The sequence below is a fragment of the Beta vulgaris genome, chromosome 5, assembly GCF_026745355.1.
Source record: "Beta vulgaris subsp. vulgaris cultivar EL10 chromosome 5, EL10.2, whole genome shotgun sequence".
NCBI lineage: Eukaryota > Viridiplantae > Streptophyta > Magnoliopsida > Caryophyllales > Amaranthaceae > Beta > Beta vulgaris.
The window spans coordinates 66,924,423-66,931,875 of record NC_079206.1 but is presented as its reverse complement, the minus strand read 5'-3'; positions in this window follow the sequence as shown (position 1 = coordinate 66,931,875).

Sequence of the window (7,453 nt, the reverse complement as noted above, 5' to 3'; positions counted from 1 at the left end):
CAAATAACGAAAAATGGCAATTTATGATTAGTTGAGTATGTGGCATATGCATGCAAATGTAGAGCATGTATTGGCTCCACGACACCAATTAGAGTTTCACGTCAAAAGATTGTGAAGCATATATTATATTGTGATTATATTGAATTTAATTTTGGGGCAGAGAGAAGCATATATTACTAAAGTAACCAATCTATAGGTGTACAATTCTTAGAAGATTCAAGAATGTTTGCACCGTTGGAACATATAAGGGTGTTACCAATGTACCATGACTAGCTAGTGGGTCCCACTAGAGTCGTCCCAAATAATAAAAGTGTTTAATGTCACATAATTAATTATCTTCTTTTAATCATGAAATTAATTAATTAATCTAAATATTATTGATCAGTCCATAGAAATCATTAATTTATAGTAGTAAAAATGATATAATTACATCTATTCACCGTATATACTGTCCACTCTTAATGAAAAAAAATGTTTGTCGGGATTGTCAACCCTTTTAAATATTAGTATGAAATACTGATATGTATGTAATACGTTGAGGGAAAAAGTGATATAAAAATAATGTTTGAACGTATTCCTAAAATATGGTCACAAGTCACTGAAAAACTATTCACTCTTAACATATTATTAAAAAATAATTGTTAATGCTGAGTTAAGTTCCACTTTACATTAAATTCGATTAGTAGTAGACTAGTAGGTGAACTACTTATTGTATCAACCAAGTTATACCTCGATATAAATAAGCCCACTGAAATACTGAATCAACCAAGTTTTATCCGTATATATAGATTAAAACTTCTGTCATATTTTGGTATAAAAAATGTATAAGCTGCCAACTGATTAAACGGCTAGATTGCCAAAAAGCTTGTACCAGAATTTTGAAATTGTGGGGCATGATTTCACCGATCATCATACATATACCAAGTTACCAACCATTCCAACGTAACGTATATATAAAAAGAATTTCATAACACGCTCTCACCGAAAAGCATCTACAAAGCTGTGATCGATTTTGAACGCGGAAATAAGCTTTGCATTATATTTTAAGTTGGCTTGTGTCTTGTGGGCTGTGGCAGTTTTTATAAAAGTACTCTATGGTCGACTATATGCTTGCATGACTCTATGATGGTATTTCTTTTTGGCCTCCACTGAGAACTTTTTAGTGGTTGGGTGGGGAGAAGTAAGCTATTGAATTACCATCTCTCACAATATAGTTAGTCTAGTTATATATGTCATAGGATCAACTCAACCAAAAGCTCAAGTTGATGGTTGAGGTCCCGGGAATAGATTTATACTCTATCACGCCCCCTCACGCAAGAGCCCTTTGGGCTTGAAGTGTGGGTGCAGCACAGGTCTCGCTCATACCTGGCGCTAAATATTCCACTGAGAAATGAGGGTGGATGACATTCGAACCCGTGACCTTTTTGTCACGCTGGCTCTTGATACCATGTCATAGGACCAACTCAACCAAAAGCTTAAGCTGATGGTTGAGGCTCCATGAATAGATTTATACTCTATCAATATAGGTTAGCGATTGAGAGTAGGGGATATAAGGAAATTCCTACTCCCAATAAGCACAAGTACATAGTCGAGTTCGAACTTATGACCTAAAGCTTAAAGTCTTAACGTGAGTTCCCACTACATCGACCAAACCTGGCTACTCCATGAAGATATATATTCCATACTAAACTAAAAAAAAAAAACCTAGCTCATTTGTCATTTATTAAGTGATCAATATGAATTTTCAGTCATGCTTGGTAATTTATATACCTACGCCATTTTATAATACATATAATATAGGAATTAGGATGGATATATATTTTAGAAGGACCTTATATGATGAAGAGAGAGATAAATAAAAAGATCACCCAGTGATGAAAAAGATAGAATAGACCCATAACCAAAAATTGAAGTGTGGCATTTAGTTTACAATTTCATTAAAAAGGAAAGTGTTGCACTTATAACAAATGAATTATATGATAACATAATAATTTTGTGTGACCTTGTTAATTTAGTTTTAATGTGAATTTTAAAAATATTAAATTTCAGTTATAATGATTTTTTTGATGCAAAATATAAATATCTATACAAATACATTAAAAGGCGTGCGAAAACAAGAAATTGTGCCACGTGGCGCTCTCCCTAGAGAGTTTTAGTTCATGTAATCCATGTATAATAAAAAAATTAAGAAATTGCATAGTATAAGGTTTGATCATGAGACCTCAAGTACATATACTAAAATTTTAACCACTAGGCTAAGTTGTATTTAGTGTTATTATCATAAAGTATTATATTAATAAATGAAATTTTTTCTTACCCGGAGCATAGCCTGGGCCTAATAACTAGTTAATTTTAAAAAGTTGCTTATTTTTTTGGACACGATGTATCCAAATCAGACATACGTTACATGTTATTTAGAACAAATGAAGAAAAAAAAGAAACACAACTAATTAGGGTTACATAGCTGCATGGGCAAAAGTTAGGATTATGATTTATGATAGATTACCATACCAGCATGGGAAAAGTTACATTGACATGACAACAGTGGATGCCTGGATGGTGGTTCCACTTGAGTTTAATTTTTTTGATATTTTCCTTCAAAAAATTAAGATTTTTGAAAATACTCAATTAACTTTTTTGCAAAATGCAACCTTTTAAAGTGGTCACTTTGTTAATCACAATCTTTTTGTTTCAATCTGTTCAATTGTAGCCTCAAATAAATCAAACACTTTTAAGTTGTAGTCCAAATCCAACCTATTTTCACGCCTTTTGAATTGCAATTGAAGAGATTGAAATGACATTGTAGCAATTAATAAAGTAATCACTTTAAAGGAGAGTATTTGGCAAAAAAAAATCATAATAATAACTAGCAAGATTTATATTGGGTCCAAACACCCGCGCAACGTTACAAGTAGTCACATTGACCTTCTTAAGAACGTTTTGAGAGAAAATATGACCAGACCCGAAAAAGAAAAAAAAAATGTCCCAAAACAACCAAAATTGAAGGTTATAATACACGCTAACGGACTTTCCCCGGGCCCGAGCTGCGAACGCCACGAGATGCCTCCTAGGGCCATGGGAGGTCATTGGAAATGAGTTATGTGGCTTGGAACGAATATATGGTCGTCTTTACGTTCATTTCGATGCAATTTTGAGTTTCACGAGAAATGAACAAATGCGGTGTTTAGAGGCTTTTCGAGGCAATGCAAATGGTGTCAAGCACACGCGCAACGTTACAAGTCACGTTGCCACTTCTTGGGATGTTTCGGGAGAAATTATGACCATGCCCGAAAAAGTCCAAAAATGTCGCAAAAACAGCCAACATTGAAGGTTATAATACACGCTTTCGGACTTTCTTGAGGCCCGAGATCTGAACGTCACGGGATGCCTCCTAGGAACATGAGAGGTCATTGGAATGGGTCATGCTACTTGGAACAAATATATGGATGCCTTTACGTTCATTGCGAGGTAATTTAAGATTTCACGAGAAATGCACGAATGAAGTATTCAGAGGCTTTTCGAGACAACACAAATGGTGCTAAGTACTCGCGCAATGTCACAAGTCATGTCGACTTTCCTAGGATTGTTTCGGGAGAAATTATGACCAGGCCCGAAAAAGTAAAAAAACTGTCCCAAAAACAGCCAAAATTGAAGGTTATAATACACGCTTTCGGACATTTCCGGGGCCCCATCTCCGAACGCCACGAGATGCCTCCTAGGGTCATCGTAAATCATTGGGAAGCAGTCATGTGGCCTGGAACGAATATATGGACGCTTTTACGTTCATTTCGAGGCAATTTTGAGTTTCACAAGAAATGAACAAATGGGATGTTCAGATGCTTTTCGAGGCAATGCAAATGGAGCCAAGCACACACAAAAGGCTACAAGTCACGTCGGTACTCCTAAGAATGTTTCGGGAGAAAATATGACCAGGCCCAGAAAAGTCCAAAAATGTCGCAAAAACACCCAAAATTGAATATTACAAGAAATGAACAAATGGGGGTGTTTTTAGGCTTTTTGAGGCAACATAAATGGTGTCAAGGACCCGCGCAATGTTACAAGTCACGTCGGCCTTCTTAGGAACGTTTCGGGAGAAAATATGACCAGGCCCGCACAAGTCCAAAAACGTCCCCAAAAAGCCAAAATTGAAGGTTATAATACACGCTTTCGAACTTTTCCGTGACCCGATATCCGAACGCCACAGAATGCCTCATAGGGACATGGGAGGTCAATTGGAAGGGGTCATGTGACTCGGAACGAATATATGGATGCCTTTACGTTCATTGCGAGGTAATTTTAGATTTCACGAGAAATGAACAAATGAGGTGTTCAAAGGCTTTTCGAGGCAACACAAATGGTGTCAAACACCCTCGCAACGTCACAAGTCGCGTCAACTTTCCTAGGAATGTTTCTGTAGAAAATATTACCATGCCCGTAAAAATCCAAAAATGACCCAAAAACAGCCAAAACTGAAGATTATAATACACGCTTTTGGACTTTAATTTCCCGGGGCCCGATCTCCGAGCGCCATAAGATCCCTCGTAGGTTCATTGGAGGTCATTGAAAAGGAGTCGTTTGGCTTGGAACGAATATATGGACGTCTTTACATTCATTTCGAGGCAATTTTGGGTTTCACAAGAAAAGAACAAATGGGATGTTTAGAGGATTTTCGAGGTAATGCAAATGGTGCTAAGCACAAGTGCAACGTTACAAGTCACGTCGGCACTTCTAGGGATGTTTCGGAAGAAATTATGACCAGGCCCGAAAAAGTTCAAAAAATGACCCAAAAACATCCAAAATTTGAAGGTTATAATACACACTTTCGGACTTTCCCAAGGCGCGAGATTTGAAAGCCTTGGGATGCCTCCTAAGGACATGGGAGGTCATTAATTGAAAAGGGGTAATGTGGCTTGGAACGGATATATATATGGATGCCTTTACGTTCATTGCGAGGTAATTTTGGATTTCACGAGAAATGAACAAATGAGGTGTTCAGAGACGTTTCGAGGCAACACAAATGGTGCCAAGCACCCACGCAATGTCACAAGTCGCATCGACTTTCGTCGGAATATTTCGGGAGAAAATATATCCAGGCCCGGAGAAGTTCAAAAATGTCCCAAAAATAGTAAAAAATGAAGGTTATAGGTAGTAAAAACTAAATGTGACCCTATCCGATTAAATTTAGCGGAGGTAATACTACCTCCGTTCTTTTTCTATTATAACAATGTGTTTGGACATAATTTTTAAGGATTTGAAACCAATGAGTAGTTTAGCATAAAAGTAACTCTTTAATTAACTAGAGTAGGAGATAAATCATCCTTAGAAAATAAAAGCAATTTTATAAGGCAAAGTGGGTAATAATGATGGTTTTAATAAGATAAAGTAAGGGCAATATTGTTAATTAAAGTTGTTTTTATACCAAAATTGGAATTGTTGCAATAGATGTGAAACTACCCAAAATAATTATTATTGATAGAACGGAGGAAGTATATTGTAACCTCATCTCGCGTACGAATCTATAATATATAAACTTTTGTGTATTATAGGAGTTTTAGTGCTTTACCCGGCCGGCGTATGTGGGCCACACATACACTGGATGTATGTGTTACTACTAAAATGTATATCTTTTGTATGTGTTACTAATAAAATGTATAACTTTTGTATGTGTTACTACTAAAATGTATACCGTTACAAACTTACAATCATTTGAACCGTTTTTGTTGTTCAACGTTATTTGAATTTACATAATACATAGACGATTGTAATACTATATTTTGAATTGAATTTTATTACAGGCTGGGATGAAAATATAACATTATTTTTCTACAATCAAATTAAATAATTGAAAATGACATGAAAATTTAGTTGAAAATAGTAGAATAATGGTGAAGATGGATAAGATGGAGCTAATATATGAATAATCTGGAAAAAAAATTACAATTCTTTTTTTTAGTTTTAAACAAAGGATTCATATATACAAATCTAAACAATTTTTTTTTTCATAAAACAGATTTTTTAAACAAAAATAAAGAACAAATTATTAAAAAGAAAATTTTCTGTTGAAACATTGTAAGTCTGTAATATTTTTAGTAAAAATATACATTTTAGTAGTAACATATACACAAGGTATAAATTTTAGTAGTAACGAACACATACATCCAGTATATGTGTGACCTACATACACCCAATATATGTGTCGCCTTTGCGTTGATTCTCTATCTAATTCAACATATAACTAGGGGGGGGGGGTGTTTCTAATTAGCTGCTGTTCATAGTGCTTATTAGCTTGATTTTATCTTAATAGGCGATGCTAGCTCATCGTTTATAAAGTTAGCTTAGCTTTCTGAGTCATTATTGCATGATGTAACAATTCCTCTTAGACATGAAACGATTGATTTTATAATAAAGTGACTGAGTAACTCGTAGTACAAAGAAAGTTATATATAGAAGAGGAGGGCATGGGCCGTGTCGGGACGTCCCACGGGCCTCTTGCCATGGCGGGATGTGCCTAGAACGGGCCAAGATCAACTCGCATCGGGATTTTGACGAGTTTCAGAAAATAAGGGCCATATACAACACGACCCACGTTTGTCTCGGGCCGACTCGTGCCATACTTCGAGCCTCACATATAAAATTTATATTTTGAGGATTTTTGCTTAAAATGAGCGAGCGTGCCAACTGGCGGGTTGATCCCGTGCTCGTGTCATATTCGTGCCAAATTCTAAAAATGTTGTTTGTGCACGACCCATGAGCGTGCCTCTCGTGTCGTGCCAATAGTAGTCTCGTACTGGGCTGCGCCCAACTCGTGTTGTGCCAAGCTAGCCTTTGTGCCGATCCGACCCACGCCAAACTCTACAGTAATATAGTTATTAATTATTTACTCTAAATCTGTTTTTTTAAACACGTAAAACATCCTACGACAAAATTTGTCATATTAATTCTTTTTACTTTGTATTGATACAATTTGAAAAAATAAATATTACGAAGCAGAATCTTAACATGAATCAAGTGGTAAAATACTAAAATATGGAGTATAATTGTACTTTTTAAAACGTTTAATCAAATTATGGAGGTACTTGATGTTTAATCAAATTATGGAGGTACTTGGAAAAATTACACCTCACAAAAAAAGTACTAGGGAAAAGTTGTACATACTTCATAATTGTACTAAAAATATATATATTATTTCCAATAGGACTGAATTAGAAATTAAATATTTTTTTTTTCATTAATATTCATCTAGCAATGTACGTGTTCAATAACAACTCTTCAAGTAGCTTTTTAGAAGTTTGATCAAATCAAAATCTATAGTAACATGGAGTTTTGTGAATTAATGTTTAAAGGTACAGAAATTTTAGCGGTTAATATAATATTTTGAAAAAAACTAAAAATATTAGTTTATTGAAATTTACATAAGTTTGCTCTTTGCTAATTTAACAACTAGTTTTATCGA